Below are 18,559 nucleotides of genomic sequence, written 5' to 3'. Positions count from 1 at the left end.
TGTGTTACAAGATTACATGACTGTGTAAACGCCATTCCGCACATCGTGCACCTGAAGGGTCTTTCTCCCGTGTGTGTTCTCTGGTGTTTTACAAGATCAGATGACCGTGCAAATGCCTTCACGCACACACTGCACCTGAAGGGTTTCTCTCCTGTGTGTGTTCTCTGGTGTTTTACAAGATCAGATGACTGTGCAAATCTCTTCGCGCACACACTGCACTTGAAGGGTTTCTCTCCTGTGTGTGTTCTCTGGTGTCTTTTAAGAGTAGATAAATCTGAAAATGCCTTCCCACACACACTGCACTTGAAGGGTTTCTCTCCCGTGTGTGTTCTCTGGTGTGTTACAAGATCACATGACTGTGTAAACGCCATCCCGCACATCGTGCACCTGAAGGGTTTCTCTCCTGTGTGTGTTCTCTGGTGTTTTTTAAGAGTAGATAAATCTGAAAATGCCTTCCCACACACACTGCACCTGAAGGGTTTCTCTCCTGTGTGTGTTCTCTGGTGTTTTACAAGATCAGATGACTGTGCAAATCCCTTCGCACACACACTGCACTTGAAGGGTTTCTCTCCTGTGTGTGTTCTCTGGTGTTTTTTAAGAGTAGATAAATCTGAAAATGCCTTCCCACACACACTGCACTTGAAGGGTTTCTCTCCCGTGTGTGTTCTCTGGTGTTTTACAAGATTACATGACTGTGTAAACGCCATCCCGCACATCGTGCACCTGAAGGGTTTCTCTCCTGTGTGTGTTCTCTGGTGTTTTTTAAGAGCAGATGACCATGAAAATGCCTTCCCACACACAGTACATTTGAAGGGTTTCTCTCCTGTGTGAGTTATCTGGTGCCATGTCAAATTTCCAGTCCGATCCGTGCCGTATGCACGCCGGTCGCATTGTTGACTTGTCGTACGAAGCTGCGCTGAGTGCCTGTGCTCCATCAGACCAAATCTGCAGAGGAAGCGTCAGCTGCAGACAGAAAAAAAGAATATCCACACCATCTACACGTCAGGCACAGAGGAATGCACACGTGACTTACACGTCTATACTTATTAATATATTCATGATGTAGTGAAAAAGTTTCCCAAATTCATCAGATTTGATGAACGTGCAAACGCCTTCCCGCACAGAGTGCATCTGAAGGGTTTCTCTCCACGGGCTGTTATGGCACGCAATGAGAGGGAAAATGTCATTAATATGCCTGGAAGAATCTTCAAGATGAATGTTAACTCAAAACTCTAAGCACACAATTTCGGCTGACTACAAAAGGAATATTTATGAAAGCTAAATTCAGCTGACATAGCAAAGGGTATTCTTAGTTTTTTCGGTAAAATCACGTTGAAGAGAAACAACAAAATAATAAAATATATATAAAACAATAAAAAAATATCATCGGCGCCAACCGAAAGAACCAAGAATATGGTAGCGCATTCTCTATTTGTTGCAGAGGTTCAAAGTTCAAATCCGACAGGCATATCTGGCTACCCCAGTAACATTCACCACAATATGCGCTGTTCTGCTTCACGGCGGATGTCAAACAGAGTATTGTGTCACTCACAACGCACAGGTCATTGCATGTTGGTGTCACGGTCAAAATTGTGGTTAATTCCAAAACATTATCCGGAAACTCCACAACGTAGATGACGCGTCAATGATCGCCCCCTACCGACAGAATCATGCCAGGTGCAGGCCGGTGCAGGGCCACCTTGTGCCACACAGGGGCAGCTGCCACTAGGGGGCGCCCTTAGATTGTTTGAGATGAGATTCGATACGAAACACCGAGTTGCTGAGGCAATTAGGCAAGCGACTTATGAGTGCAAATATGTTGTTTATAACGTAGTGAATGCTTGGGAGCTTAATTGTACCTCGCTCCTGCTCACAGATTTACCCAGCCCACAGATCTTACATATGAAAAGCTAATGGTCAGTGAGGTCAGCAGTACTGTAGGTTCTGGTGTCAAGGACATGGGCCTGCATTCTCTGGGCCACTGCTATATAGTCCAGCGGATGTTCTTGCTTGGACCCGGCGTGAATCCATGATGCTGTCTGGATGCACAGATGCCAGAACAGCGTGTTGGCAATGACAAGCCCATAGGCTGCACAGAAGTCTAACAGCCTCCTACTGCTGTTATTGAGTTGATCTGGCCCATGCCTTCCAATCGCTCCAGACCAGGTGCCAGCATCATCACCAACTCGGGCATTAAAGTCACCCAACAAGATGACTCTATCCCGAGGGGCTACTTTTAGCTAACACCTGTGACAGGTCATAGAAGGAATCTGAATCCACGGGCTTGCCTGCATCCCTCCACTGATGTTCATCTTCGGTGGGGGCGTAAGCAACCACCACCACCATTCCCTGCCTCCTGTTGATGGGGAGGCAAGCCCAAAGTAGCCTGGGGCTTACAGCTTCCCACACCTCGCCGCCACCTTCCCACGCCGCCTTCATTCTTTTTTTCAGAACAAGAGCCACTCCTTGTTGTTTGGCATTCTCCTGCCAGGAGTGGAGGACTCTGCACCCCTCATGATGGCTGGAGTCAGAGCCAGTCCACTGGATCTCCTGAATGCCACAGAGATCCATGGTGGTACCGGTCCAGCTCTGTACAGAGTAGAAGCCTCTCCTCCACGTGGCCACTCTCAGTGGCTTTTTGCCATTTCTAGAGGAACCCCAAGGGTAAAGATTCAGGCATTGCTCCTCACAATGTTATCGTCTGGCATCACAACCATCAACAACACACCTGTCTTTGAATTGCAAGTAACTTTAATGAACACAACGCAACCCAAACAGCCGTTCATTTGAAAAACATAATATCCTTAATATTTCCGTTCTTCTTCGTGTGAGTCCCACACCACACACACCCGCTGCATTTAAATTCCAAATCATGTTCATAAACACACCGCCAGTCATTTGATTGGGTTCTCGTGCGTGCGATTGGAATCGGGTGAATTAATGTTCAACGCTGTTTTTTTATATCTCTCTCTCGTAACGTTGAGCGTAGGCGATCAAACCGGCCTGCAACCACAGCCACCTGGGGTTGTTTACTCTCCCCCGGTTGTTGCAGCCTTTCCAGAATTCCTGCCTAAATTAAAACGTCGAGTTTAAATTTCGATTTAAAGCTTTCGTGACTGCAAGGATTCATCTTCTTTGGTTCTTTCGGTAAAGTCACCACCACGTAGAATGAGAATAAAATAATAAAATAACACAATAAAATTCTCAAGACGTTTCGGCCACAACGCAAGCGGTCATCTTCAGGTGAAAGGTACAGACCTGTCGGGACGACAGAGCTTCAATGGAGCTTCAATGGAGCTTTGTCGTCAAAAACCAAAAGAGACGGCCGCTTGCGTTGTGGCCGAAACGTCGTGAGAATTTTATTGTGTTATTTTGTTGTCGAGTTTGCGTGCTAAGATTGGTCCACAGCCACACACCACGATCCTACAGGGACGTCTCTCTCTCTTTAATGTGGAACACCGGAATGGAGAGAAATCACAGCTGACGCATCTGAAGGCATTCCTGTATTCCCCCGGGGAACGTTTCACCCCACACACGTACGTGTGTGTGTGTATATACGTCTCTTCATAAAATTAGTGCAAACCTGCAGGGGCGTATATTTATATAATTACGTGTAAGTTGAAATGGATTTTTGTTGTTGTCACGGACAATGTATGCCATTTGAGCCTCTGATGCAGCCGGACGTCATCAGTAAATGTCAAAGCAGCCAGACGAACTTCCCTCAACACGAGCAGCAGAGAGATTGTCAACACCGCTGGCGTTTCCCATCGTACCCCAACTCCCATCGCTCGCGTCCTTTATTTTTACGCACAATTAAAAGAGTCATTGCCCGAAACGCCGCTGACTGCATACACGTTTAAACATTTTGATTTAAAGCTTTTGTGACTACAGTAATTAATATTCTTAGCTCTTTCGGTAAAGTCACGTTGAAGGGAAACAATAAAATAATAAAAAATATAAAGCAATATTTTTATAATAATAAAATATATATAAAACAATATTTTTATTGAACAATATTTTTATTGTTTTATATATATTTTATTGTTTCCCTTCAACGTGACTTTAGATATATTTTATTATTTTATTGTTTCCCTTCAACGTGACTTTACCGAAAGAGCTAAGAATAAGGAAGACAAAGTTAAAGAAAAATAAAATGTATTTTTTGTTACTAGGCTAACAACGAATAAAATTCGGCATGCGCAACTGAAATCACTTTTCACTTCGTCTCTGGAGGCGCTTCAGCTGGACGAGGCCCCTGGGCTGCAGCCCCTGAAGTCCCCCCCCCCACGCCCGAATCCGGCCCCGATGTTGGATGTTGGTGGATGAGTGAGCGAGTGAGGAAGACTAAGTGAGAGAGAGTGAGAGAGGGGAGTGTGAGTGAGGACGAGTGAGTGATGTAAGAGCTATCGGTTCATCCGGCGGTTGTTTATTTTAGCGTTTCGGATGAATCGCGCGGCGGCAAACGTGCAACCGGGGCGACAAGCTCGTACGCGCGGAACGTTGCAAATTACGCGGCTGTGGAAACTTTAGCTGACGTGGAAATAAGTCGATAATCCTTCGACGCGCCCGCGCGCACAAAACCAGAGCGCCACGCAAATTCGAGAATGGTGTTGAAACCGCGTCAACGATTGGGGGAAAAACAATAAATCTCGAGGCTCACTCAAACAACAAATATTAAGGAACGCGACCCTAAATAACAAACCGCGGGGCGGCGTGGCGCGCTCGCGAGTCCCGACGTACCGCGGCGACGGTGCCGAAGCAGACGAGCAAAAAAATTCTAGATTTGAAGATTTCGTTGACTGCGAGGATCCACACTCTTTGGTTCTATTCGGTAAAGTCACGCAGGTAAAAAAAATGAAACAATAAAAAATCACGACGTTTCGGCCACAACACAAGCGGCCTTCATCAGGTGACTTCTTGTCCCGTTGTCTGTTAAAAGCTCTAACAGATAGGTGAAAACCCTCCCCGTAGAGGCTATCAATTCTAGATTGGAAGCTTTCGTTGACCGCGAGGATCCACACTCTTTGGTTCTATTTGGTAAAGTCACGCAGGTAAAAAAAATAAAACAATAAAAAAATCACGACGTTTCGGCCACAACACAAGCGGCCTTCATCAGGTGACTTCTTGTCCCGTTGTCTGTTAAAAGCTCTAACAGATAGGTGAAAACCCTCCCCGTAGAGGCTATCAATTCTAGATTTGAAGCTTTCGTTGACCGCGAGGATCCACGCTCTTTGGTTCTATTCGGTAAAGTCACGCGGGTAAAAAAATAAAACAATAAAAAATCACGACGTTTCGGCCACAGCACAAGCGGGCGTCAAAGGTCTCGCCACGGAGCCCACGCCACTGGGTGACGGGCTAAGGAGCTCGGGGAACGAGCGGCGAGGGTCGTCGAGAGTTCCGGCAAACTCGTAGCCACCTACCCGGCGGGTACGCGGGCGGTCCGTGTACACAACGCGTGTGCACGTGGCATCGTGACGTGTGCACAACGTGTGCACGTGGCATCGTGACGTGTACACGTGGCATCATGACGTGTACACAACACGTGTGCACGTGGCATCGTGACGTGTGCACGTGGCATCGTAACGTGTGCACGTGGCATCGTGACGTGTGTGCACGTGGCATCGTGACGTGTGCACGTGGCATCGTGACGTGTGCACGTGGCATCGTGACGTGTGCACGTGGCATCGTGACGTGTGCACGTAGCATCGTGACGTGTGCACGTGGCATCGTGACGTGTGCACGTGGCATCGTGCCGTGTGCACGTGGCATCGTGACGTGTGCACGTGGCATCGTGACGTGTACACAACGCGTGTGCACGTGGCATCGTGACGTGTGCACGTGGCATCGTGACGTGTACACAACGTGTGCACGTGGCATCGTGCCGTGTACACGTGGCATCGTGACGTGTGCACAAAGTAAAGGATTGGCGACGTTGTTGCCGGCGGTTTGGTGACGATGTTTCGCGCGTTGCTTGATGGAGATCGAGAAAGTTTTGATTTAAAGCTTTCGTGACTGCGGCGATTCATATTCTTGGGTCTTTCGGTAAAGTCACCACGCTGAAGGGAAACAATAAAATAATAAAAATAAATATTAAATAATATGTTATTGTATATTTTATTATATATTTTGTAATATATATTTCAACATAAATAAATATATAATAAAATATGCATTCGGTTTTTGATATATATTTTATTATTTTATTGTTTCCCTTCAACGTGACTTTACCGAAAGAACCAAGAATATGAATATACATTTGGATTTAAAGCTTTCGTGACTGCAGCGATTCATATTCTTGGTTCTTTCGGTAAAGTCACCACGTTGAAGGGCAACAATAAAATAATAAAATATATATTTTATTAATAAAAATGTATAGTTTATATTTTATAATTTTATTGTTTCCCTTCAACGTGACTTTACCGAAAGAACCAAGAATATGAAGACCGAGAAGTTTCTGCCTGTCCACGCCGCCCGTGTTTAACATCCGACAGCCGCCGTTTTGAGAGCGAGGCGGTCGCGTCCGGTGCCGTCGCACGGACGTGCCGTCGGCCGCGGAACCGGCGGCCGTCGGCTCCGGCAGAGGGAAGGAGGCAGTGGCGAGGGCACCGCGGCACGATTGGCCGTCGCGACCCCGTGACCCAGCACGCACCGCCGGGCCCCGCCCCCGTAGCGGGCAACACCCGCGTGGAGCGGTTCGCCGCACCACGCCGACCCCGGGTCGTCCTCGCGGCGGCGGCAGTGGCTCCTGGCTACCGATGGACACAAAGACGGCGGTCGCCGCCGCTTCGTCGTCGTCGCTCTCAGATGCGCTGCCGCAGCCGTCTGGAACGCTCACCACGGGAGCTGTGCACTTGGAAATGATCGTCTGACGTTGAAAACTAATTCACTTACAACTCATCTCCTTTGGTTCTTTCGGTAAAGTCACCACCACGTAGAATGAGAATAAAGTAATAAATTAATAAAATAAAATAACGCGATATAACTTATTATTTTATTCTCATTCTACGTGGTGGTGACTTTTACCGAAAGAACCAAAGAAGATGCATCCTTGCAGTCACGAAAGCTTTAAATCGAAATTTACTTAGAACTGTTTTTGTCCTTCCCCCTACCTCCACCCCCCCCCTGCTCCCGCATCTCCGACTGGCACGGTTGGCATCGTGCTCACACGCACCTACGTGTACGCACCTGGCCGAGTCGGCAGGACGCCCTTCACCAAACACACACAATGCTGCATTCCGAGGTGGGTTGACCGCCGCTCCCCCCTCCCTCCCCGCGCTGTCACGCGCCACGCGGGGAGGAGCCGCGTGCCGCGGCGGTCTCCGCCAGCACGGCCTGCAGCAGGCCGATGTAGCGAACCGTCGTGCGCAGCGTCGCCGCCCGCGACGGCCGGAGGCAGTCCGGCGGCAGCAGGCGACGCAGGAGCAGGAACGCGCGGTTCAGGTTTTGCACCTGAGGGCACGGACACGCAGACGGACGGACGCGCGCGGACACGCCGTCAGTGCCGGGGATGGACGCTGCTTGGTCCTTGAGCGGCGGCGCTCGAGGGCCGAGCGGCGTCGAAGGCAATTGACGATCCGGTGAATCGCCGATTCGCTTCCGGTCGCTCGCTGGCGGTCAGTCGCCCTCCCTATCGCTCTTCTCTCGCCACCAGCACAGGATTTTTGTTCCCGTGAATTTAACTCGTTCCGCCACCCGTGGGTGAGGACTCGGTTCGACCAGACTTCAACCGTCTCGCGTCACCCCGTGCCGCGTTCCAACAACCGCACGGCAGGCCACGATAACGCGAAGTCATAGTAATAGGTTTTACCATTTTAACTGGCACAAAAACTGACACCTTTATTCAAGGCATCATGTTTGCAATAACCACAACACAAGCAGTCAAAATGCAAACAAAAGAGGCAACTCTGATAATAATATGCACTGTCCTTGAATTTGATTGGTCCACACCCGAGACGGCTTTTCTTAGAGCCTAGTCTCCATTGATGTTGGACCAGATGACGCCAAAAGGCGTACAAGGGTAAAACCTATTACTATATCTTGTTACTGGCAAAGGAGGTCTCATAATGTAAACGCGAAGTCACTCAAAAGCACGGGGAGAGAAACGGACGCGTGGGAGGATGGGCACACGGACGGACGGATCCGAGTTTTAAGTTAAAAAATTATTTGTTTTACGCGGCGTCCTCGTCGCGGGCCATCTCTTCGCGCGACGATGAGCGACTTTACGTTTTACACCTCAGACGTTTGAAAGGGCACCCGCCAGCTCTCCCAGTGGCAGCTATCCTCGTGCTGCATTATGTGACGCCCGGCCTGCAAGTGGGGGCCAGTCGGGAGGAGACTGTCGCTGCTACGTGCGGTCCCAACTGATATAGGTGCAGTGTCAATGTTTAAAACGTCACTCACATGGACCACGATGGGCTACTCTATTCACGTAATCGCTGGGGTGGCCTGCGAGATCCGAACCGAATCTCGAACGTGCCACCGCCGGGCCATATCACCCCCCCACCCCCCCTCCCCTCCCCCCCCCCAAGTTTTATTTTAGTCTGAGTCAACCTAAGGGGATCGTGGCTTCTCACCCGGAGCCTTTCGCGCACGTTCGCTTTGCTCTTCCGAGCTAACGCGGCAGCAGCCGCTGTCCTCGGGGAGGCGGAGGAGCGCCAGTGGAAGGAGCGCGAGGAGGTGGAGCAGACGGCGGTGGAGGTGGTGGAGCAGACGGCGGTGGAGGTGCTGGAGCAGACGGCGATGGAGGTGGTGGAGCAGATGGCGGTGGAGGTGGTGGAGCAGACGGCGGTGGAGGTGGTGGAGCAGACGGCGGTGGAGGTGGTGGAGCAGACGGCGGTGGAGGTGGTGGAGCAGACGGTGGTGGAGGTGGTGGAGGTGGTGAAGTTGACGGAGGGACCCGTGAGAGTCCTGCAGAGCCCAGCTGGAATCTGAGACCCCTTGAGAACCACGCAGGACGACCCCGCTTGCAGCATCCGCTGCTGCTGTGGCTGCTGCTGGTGGTGGTGGTGGACCTGCTGCTGGAGGAGGACCTGCTGCTGGTGGTCGTGGTGGTGGACCTGCTGCTGCTGGTGGTGGTAGCGGACCTGCTGCTGGTGGTGGTGGTGGACCTGCTGCTGGTGGTGGTGGTGGACCTACTGCTGGTGGTGGTGGTGGAACTGCTGCTGGTGGTGGTGGTGGACCTGCTGGTGGTGGTGGTGGACCTGCTGCTGGAGGAGGACCTACTGCTGCTGGTAGTGGACCTGCTGTTGCTGCTGCTGCTGCTGGTGGTGGTAGTGGACCTGCTGCTGCTGGTAGTGGTGGACCTGCTGCTGCTGCTGGTGGTGGACCTGCTGCTGCTGGTGGTGGACCTGCTGCTGCTGCTGCTGGTGGTGGTGCTGCAGGAGGACGATATCGACGAGACTTGGCTGGGAGTCGTCCCGCAGCTCGCCACGCTGCACGGCAGAGAAGAGCTCCGGTGCCGGGGTGCGGAACAACAGGGGGGGCGGCACCGGGGGGGCACCAGGCCACCGGGCCGGCCCGGGGGCCCGACGAACGGCGCTGCGGAAGGAGAAGCACAGGGCGAGCGACCCCCTCACGATGGGGGGGGGGGGGGTAAATGTGTCGGCCTGCTCTTCCACGCTGGCCAAGACGACTCGGGGAGAGGCGGCGGCCACTCCCACGCCTCGGCCCGCCGCACGCGACCTGCCCCGTTGGGCTTCGACTGCCGCACCACAGAGACCGCCACAGAGACCGCCACAGAGACGGCCACACGTCACTGACACACCGCGGTTGCCCTCGTGGCAAACAGCAAACAGCGAACAGCGAACACAGCACAGCCAACACAACACAACACAGTGAACACAACACAGCCAACACAGCACAGCGAACATAGCACAGCGAACACAACATAGCAAACACAGCATAGCCAACACAACACAGCCAACACAGCACAGCGAACACAGCGAACACAACACAGCCAACACAACACAGCGAACACAACACAGCCAACACAACACAGCGAACACAACACAGCCAACACAGCACAGCGAACACAGCACAGCCAACACAACACAACACAGCGAACACAGCACAGCGAACACAACACAGCGAACACAACACAGCCAACACAACACAGTGAACACAGCACAGCAAACACAACACAGCCAACACAACACAGCGAACACAACACAGCGAACACAACACAGCCAACACAACACAGCCAACACAACACAGCGAACACAGCGAACACAACACAGCCAACACAACACAGCGAACACAGCGAACACAACACAGCCAACACAGCACAGCCAACACAACACAGCGAACACAGCACAGCGAACACAACACAGCCAACACAACACAGCGAATACAGCCAACACAGCGAACACAACACAGCGAACACAACACTGCCAACACAGCGAACACAGCGAACACAACACAGCGAACACAACACAGCCAACACAACACAGCCAACACAACACAGCCAACACAACACAGTGAACACAACACAGCCAACACAGCACAGCGAACACAACACAGCCAACACAACACAGTGAACACAACACAGCGAACACAACACAACACAGCGAACACAGCACAGCTAACACAGCACAGCCAACACAACACAGCGAACACAGCACAGCCAACACCGCCCCTCACCGGCTGGCCAGGCCAGGGGTGCCCCGGGGGTCGGCCCGGCTCCGAAGGCCCCGCGGGTCCCGGAGGCCACTGCCGGAGTCTCGACGGGTCCGCGGAGGCCACGGGTTCCAGAGGGGTCACGTGGCCCCACGGGTCACGTGACCCCCGGGAGCCGGCGTGCAGCCGCTCCGTGGCGCAGGGGGCGACGGGGCTCTGTGGTGCATCAGAGACGTTCACAAGGCACGTCACGTGCATCAGAGGCGTTCACAAGGCACTGTGGTGCATCAGAGGCGTTCACAAGGCACTGTGGTGCATCAGAGGCGTTCACAAGGCACTGTGGTGCATCAGAGGCGTTCACAAGGCACTGTGGTGCATCAGAGGCGTTCACAAGGCTCTGTGGTGCATCAGAGGCGTTCACAAGGCTCAGTGGTGCATCAGAGGCGTTCACAAGGCACTGTGGTGCATCAGAGGCGTTCACAAGGCACTGTGGTGCATCAGAGGCGTTCACAAGGCACGTCACGTGCAGCAGAGACGTTCACAAGGCACCGTGGTGCATCAGAGGCGTTCACAAGGCACTGTGGTGCATCAGAGGCGTTCACAAGGCACGTCACGTGCATCAGAGGCGTTCACAAGGCACTGTGGTGCATCAGACGCGTTCACAAGGCACTGTGGTGCATCAGAGGCGTTCACAAGGCACTGTGGTGCATCAGAGGCGTTCACAAGGCACGTGGTGCATCAGACGCGTTCACAAGGCACTGTGGTGCATCAGAGGCGTTCACAAGGCACTGTGGTGCATCAGAGGCGTTCACAAGGCACGTGGTGCATCAGAGGCGTTCACAAGGCACTGTGGTGCATCAGAGGCGTTCACAAGGCACTGTGGTACATCAGAGGCGTTCACAAGGCACTGTGGTGCATCAGAGGCGTTCACAAGGCACTGTGGTGCATCAGAGGCGTTCACGAGGCACGTGATTTTGTTTCTGCTGAAGGTCAAGTCGAGGTCAAAGTGATTTGCCGCTCAGGTGAGCGGCGGTGCTCGTGTCCGGTTTCACAGCCCTGAGCCGATGGTGGAAATTCCATATTCCTCTGGCGGGGCCGATCCCTTTCAACTCCCCCCCCCCCAACAAAGTGGTCGTTATTTTATCGACCCTGGCAGGACTGGAAAGGCGGCGGGAATTAATCTCCTGAAATGTCGGAGATAGGCGCACGCGAATGAAGATGCATACACACACACACGTGCATTCATTCGTTTGCACTACAGATCGGTGAAATAAATATGCGGTCTTAATGAGGACCTACTGTGCAATGTGTGTTGACGTTTGCGACATCGCGGGGGGGGGGAGGGAGGGGGGGTGGCGAGGGAGCTCCGTTACCTGTGAGCGTTGTGGGATGGCACGGCCGTGCGAGGCGTTGCGCGCCGGCACGCGGCAGATCACCCCGGCCGGGGGTGCCGGCGAGGCGCGCCTGGTGCCTGCCTGGCTCACAGCGGCAGCAGCAGCGCCAAGGGCTTTCACGCCATGCCACAACACCCCACTGCTACCACCACCACCACCACCGTCACTACCGCTACTACCATCGCCACCATCGCCACCATCAATATTACAACCAGCACTATCACTACCAACACCACCGTCAATACCACTACTACCATCGTCACCATTGCCACCATCAATATTACAACCAGCACTACCACTACCAACACCACCGTCACTACCACTACTACCATCACCACCATCGCCACCGTCAATATTACAACCAGCACTACCACTACCAGCACCACCGTCACTACCACTACTACCATCACCACCATTGCCACCATCAATATTACAACCAGCACTACCACTACCAACACCACCGTCAATACCACCACTATCATCACCACCATTGCCACCATCAATATTACAACCAGCACTATCACTACCAACACCACCGTCAATACCACTACCATTGCCACCATCAATATTACAACCAGCACTACCAACACCACCACTACCACCACCACCATCATCAATACAACCACTACCATCACCACCAATGTCATAACCACCACTGCCACCGTAATCAATACCACCACTGCCATCACCGCCGCCGGCACGTGGAATAAGCCGCCCTACCTGCGGCACGCCCGCACGACTCTCAGCGCCTGGCTGGGGCTCACCGGACCGAGTCTCACCTGGAGGACTCGGGTCTACCCGCAGCGCACCCGTGCGGCGACTCGCACCTGGGCTGCCGACACTTGCGTGAGAGGCGCCCCGCGGATTGGCGTCCAACCAGGGCGCGCCAGACCGCGCCTCTGCGTCACCTCCGCTCCTCGCGCCCGCACGAGTCCCGGCGGCGTCTTCGCCGTCGCCCGCACCGCGACCCGCGAGCTCGCCGCCCGCCCGCCCGGCTTGCCAACCGGGCGAACGCGACTCCGGCTTCGGGCGGGGCGCCCGCCGCTCGCCCGCCGCCCACGCCGGCGTCGACACCGGCCGCACGCCCGTCGTGAACCTCCAACGAGCGTGGCCCTTCTGAGAGCCTGGCTGGCACTCAGCCACGCCTGGCTGGCACTCAGACACACCTGGCTGGTATTCACCCACACCTGGCTGATACACAGCCACACCTGGCTGGTACTTATCTACACCTGGCCGATACACAGACACACCTGGCTGATACACAGACACACCTGGCTGATACACAGACACACCTGGCTGATACACAGACACACCTGGCTGATACACAGACACACCTGGCTGATACACAGACACACCTGGCCGATACTCAGCCATGCCTGGCCGATACACAGACACACCTGGCTGATACACAGGCACACCTGGCTGATACACAGGCACACCTGGCTGGTATTCACCCACACCTGGCTGGTACACAGACACACCTGGCTGATACACAGGGACACCTGGCTGTCACTCACCCACACCTGGCCGATACACAGGCACACCTGGCTGGTACACAGACACACCTGGCTGGTACACAGGCACACCTGGCTGGTACACAGACACACCTGGCTGATACACAGACACACCTGGCTGATACACAGACACACCTGGCCAAGGCACATCTAGAGCTACGCGCAGGTAACCCTGCGATAGTGAGACTAGCCCGGTGCCGACACCACGTGACGCAGCGCCTGCGAGTGGCCACGTGGTGCTCGCGGCTGCGGCCTCTCCTCCTCCTCCTCCTGCTAAGGAGTTGGAGTTGGGAAGAGTCTCGCTGGCAGCGCTGCACTGCATGGCGGTCGTGACGCTGCTGCTGCTGCCTCTGTTGCCGATGATGATGCTGTCAGATAGCGACAAGGGCAGTGCTGATGATGCTGTCAGATAGCGACAAGGGCAGTGATGATGATGCTGCTGCTGCTGTTGAGGGCCGATGATGATGCTGCTGCTGATGATGATTGAGCTGATGATGCCACTTAATGCTATCGCAGCTGATGATGATGATTGACAAACATGATTGTTATATTCTTTGGGTCTTTCTGTAAAGCCACGTAGATAAAAAATATATATAAAAATAATAACAATATCATATAGCGGGAGAGCTGCTGAGGCAGTAAACATAAATGTGATTCCTGCAGTCACGAAAGCTTTAAGTCATTAATATTATGGTCATCGCAAAAAATCCAAACGGCTCGGCATTGTACGAAATGCATAACGTAACCCAAGAGCTACAGTATTATTACTACTACCACTGCTTAACGCGGTGTTTGTTGTTGTTGTTGAAATTAAGAATGGTCACATTCTCCAGAAAGTGCGTCTATGAATCTGGAGACTACGGTAGAGAACGCACAGAGTTGGGGGTCTGCCACGCGTCCACACCCCACCCCCCACTCGGCTATTTGTAGCTCGAATAACAAACGTAAACGCGAGACAACAGACCGTCCTGCTGGCCTGGTGAAGCTTCACTTTGTGCCCCAACTCCTTACAACATCACCACCACCACCAATGTCGAGTCCAGTGAACGATCATTAACAAGCCCTCCACAGCGCCGGCGGTAGCCACCGCTCCACACACGCACCGAGTGAACAATTCACTATTCACTAGGCGCACTCCTCCTTCAGCCTGCCCGCCTTGATTCATCAATCAGTGGGATTGCGACACTAATTTGCATAATTGATTGGCCGATGCCTTGACGGCCACGTGACGCTGGGAAGCCACGCGCGTGGATGTCAATGATTGCCAATCGGGTTAATGAGTTAATTGCGAGAGCACGTGACGTAGACGCGTGTTTACAATGCATTATTGGCACTTATCTATTATATTCATCACTCGCACGAGTGGGTGGAGGTTTATACATTGTGTCCGTGTGTGTGTGTCTGTGTGTGTGTCTGTGTGTGTGTCTGTGTGTGTTTGTGTGTGTCTGTGTGTGTGTGTGTCTGTGTGTGTGTCTGTGTGTGACTGTCTGTGTGTGTGTGTCTGTGTGTGTGTCTGTGTGTGTGACTGTGTGTGACTGTGTGTGTGTCTGTGTGTGTGTCTGTGTGTGACTGTCTGTGTGTGTATGTCTGTGTGTGTCTGTGTGTGTGTGTCTGTGTGTGTGTCTGTGTCTGTGTGTGTGTCTCTGTGTGTGTCTGTGTGTCCGTGTGTCCGTGTGTGTCTGTGTGTGTGTATGCGTGTGTGCGTGTCTGCGTGTCTGTGTGTGTGTCTGTATGTGTGTCTGTGTGTGACTGTGTGTGTGTCTATGTGTGCGTGTCTGTGTGTGTCTGTGTGTGTGTCTGTGTGTCTGTGTGTGTGTCCGTGTGTGTGTCTGTGTGTGTCCATGTGTGTGTGTCTGTGTGTGTGTCTGTGTGTGTGTCTGTGTGTGGAAGCGTAACACATTGTAGTGTAGTGGTTAGCGCTACGCTGCGCTACGAACCCGGCGACCCGAGTTCGATTCCCGCTCACGGCCACCACCGGTGACGATTATTTTAACCGGTCCTGGGCCTCCCCTAGGTCGTCTCAGCCTCAAACGAGTAACTGCTGTGGTGTGTGAACATCCCCACTGGGGAGACAAAGGCGGCCGGGCGTTGTGGATCCAAGTCCTGGGCGAAGCCGGGTAGTACAGCTAGTATTTTATAATCAAGGCCATCTGTCACACTTATAACGTACTCGGTACATGCTGTCAGCTCCACTGAAACAAATTACGTAATTATCTTCATTATGAAAATCATGCAGGTCAATCACCGTGGCGTCAATTATTTTGAAAAATATTGCAGAGCATTAATGTAATGGACGATGCCCATTTATTAACGACGTTAACGAACCTATTTGTTATTGATGTTTTAGTTTTTCCCGGTCAGGAAATAAAACAAATTTAAACCAGCTACAACAATCACGGGGATATGACGGTATCTAGCAGATGGATCGTACGATCATCACGGATCGTACGATTGTCGTTGATACGGCGTAGTATCACCACGTCGCGAGGACCCTGTGTAGCGTCGGACATACACAGCACGTGCTGCCCGGTGTCTACTTACCTGTGGTTGGGGGCACAGTCAAATTGGGGGTGCCACCCTGCGCTGGGGAGAGACAGGGAGCCGGGACGTTGAGGGGCCGGGTTCTCCCCCCACCGACCCCGGGTGAGGGGTTGGGGATTTCTTCCAGAGCCATGATGATAAACAAAGGCAGGCCAAGCCCACTTTACCACGCCATTTGCTTAATCGGGACAGTTGCACGCACGCCTCTTAACTATGCTCAGATATATTATTGGTTCTTTCGGTAAAGTCACGTTGAAGGGAAACAATAAAATAATAGAATATATATAAAACAATAAAATTCTCACGACGTTTCGACCGCAACACAAGCAATCATCATCAGGTGTGAAAACCTGATGATGACTGCTCGTGTTGCGGTCGAAACGTCGTGAGAATTTATTGTTTTATATATTTGATTATTTGATTGTTTCCCTTCTACGTGGTGACTTTACCGAAAGAACCAAGAATATGAATCACTGCAGTCACGAAAGCTTCAAATCAAAATTCATGCTCAGATGTGTTTTTGGCATCTTTTTTTCCCCCCAAACGTTATTCCAGAAACGTGCGTTCCGTATGATGTCACGTGACGAAGTGTCCGTCTGGAACTCTCGCGAAGCGGAGCGGCGGCCTCCACCACCCCTCCCCCCGCTCGCGAGGCGGATTTCGCAAGCGTTTCTGAGATTCCCTTCAAATGACCTTCGATTGACACACACACCCACCAGGAGGAGGGGGCACAACACTTCACGTCGATGCCCTGCGACGAGGCGAACAAACAGCATGTTGATTGGACGAGTCGAATTATGGTGAGAAAAAAAATATTTATTTGTGTAGAGCTGGAACTTGGCCCAAATTAAGTGAGAACTATTTTTAGCATGATGGTTAGCGTAGTCGTTGGTGATTTGGCCGACATCAAATGTACACATTTAAGGGTACGGTTTAAACATTAGGCGGTTGTTGCTTGGATTCAAACCCAGGGTCTCGGCGATTCTGGCTCAATGCCCTCGCTGCAGATCCGTCCATCCGTCCGTCCCAACGACACTCAAGATAAACAACTGGAGCTGCTCAGAAATCCATCAGCAAAAAAAGGCATTTTGAGATGAAATTGGGTTTCAAATAGATTTCAGTGAGGAGCCTAAAGGATATCAGTCCATTGTACAACGTCAGTCTCTTAGAAACTCAACCGCATCGGCTTGAAAACAGTAATTGAGGTGCTGCTCAGTTAGTCCTGAAATTTGCAGATAAAATAAAAACCAAACAGACGAATACATGATCATAGGGGTTTTCCCCTTTTCTTCTGGCAACGAAACAGCAGCGTTAAGATGTTAAAACACCAAAACTGAAACCTTTTAACAAGGAATCACGTTGCTGCATTAACCACAATGCTTGTGGTCAGAATGCAAACAAAAACAACACACTCTGATAATATTTGATGATGCATTGTCTTTGAAAACTGATTGGCCCACACCAGAGACAGCTTTCTTAGGAGCCTCGTCTCAGACGGTGTTAGACCAGAGGACGCCAAAAGGCCAAAAATGCGTCTCTGGTGTAGACCCAAGCAGTTTCAAAGACAATGCATCATCATATATGATCAGAGTACGTTTTTTGTTTGCATTTTGACCACAAGCATTGTGGTGAATGCAGCAACGTGATTCCTTGTAAAAGGTTTCAGTTTGGCGTTTTAACATCTTGACGCCGCTGTTTCGTTGCCAGACAAAAAGGTGGACAAACCTACCATCACTTTTTGGCGCTGGCAACAGGAGGTCCCAGGATAAAGACAAATGTTGTCTGACCATTGTCGCGCGTGGCAGGACTTGTAACACACAAACTACATTCCGCTGCAAATCATGAATTACCTCCGTGATAGAGGTGTTTTTTGTGTTAGATCGCGTAAATATATAAATGTGTCGTTAAACCCGCCAACACCCGACGCAGCCAGTTAGTTTGTCCCGTGAACAGAACGTGGCCCAATTCGTCACTAGCACGGCAACAGCGGTGCGCTGGAGAGCAAAGCCCAAACATGAACAACGTGAACACGACGTTTCGTCAGTAATCACAACAAGCAGCTTCACCGACGTTCGGTGCTTCTCGGCTATCGGCCGTCAGAGGGGCCTGGCCGGATTTCCCTTGCCGCCCCTCTGGGCATCACCGACCGAGACCCCCAGCCGACGTGACTCTTGCGTCACGTGCTGCGCCGCCCCCGGCCGTTCGTTCGTCCGGCCCGGGGAATGAATCTCGTCACTTGGGGACCGCGACAGTCACCAGGGGCCCTTCTTGATGACGGAGTGGCCTTGGCAAATCCCCCCAAGCCTCTACAATCAGCGGTGCAGATTTGTTGTGTGGTAACACCGCAGTGCCGCTGCAATGCCAGCGCTTTTAAAGCGTAGGCCGATCAATGATTTTACTTTCGTCGGAGGATGTCTCTGTTTAAGACAACATCATGGTTTATAATGGCTGCTGTGAATTATACGAAGCATTTCTGAACGGTTTAACACGTAGCAG

The sequence above is a fragment of the Petromyzon marinus genome, unplaced genomic scaffold (assembly GCF_048934315.1).
Source record: "Petromyzon marinus isolate PM22_M1 ecotype Great Lakes invasive population unplaced genomic scaffold, UKy_Petmar_22M1.pri1.0 PM_G_Scaffold_34, whole genome shotgun sequence".
Lineage (NCBI taxonomy): Eukaryota > Metazoa > Chordata > Hyperoartia > Petromyzontiformes > Petromyzontidae > Petromyzon > Petromyzon marinus.
Note: the sequence above shows the minus strand (reverse complement) of the source record.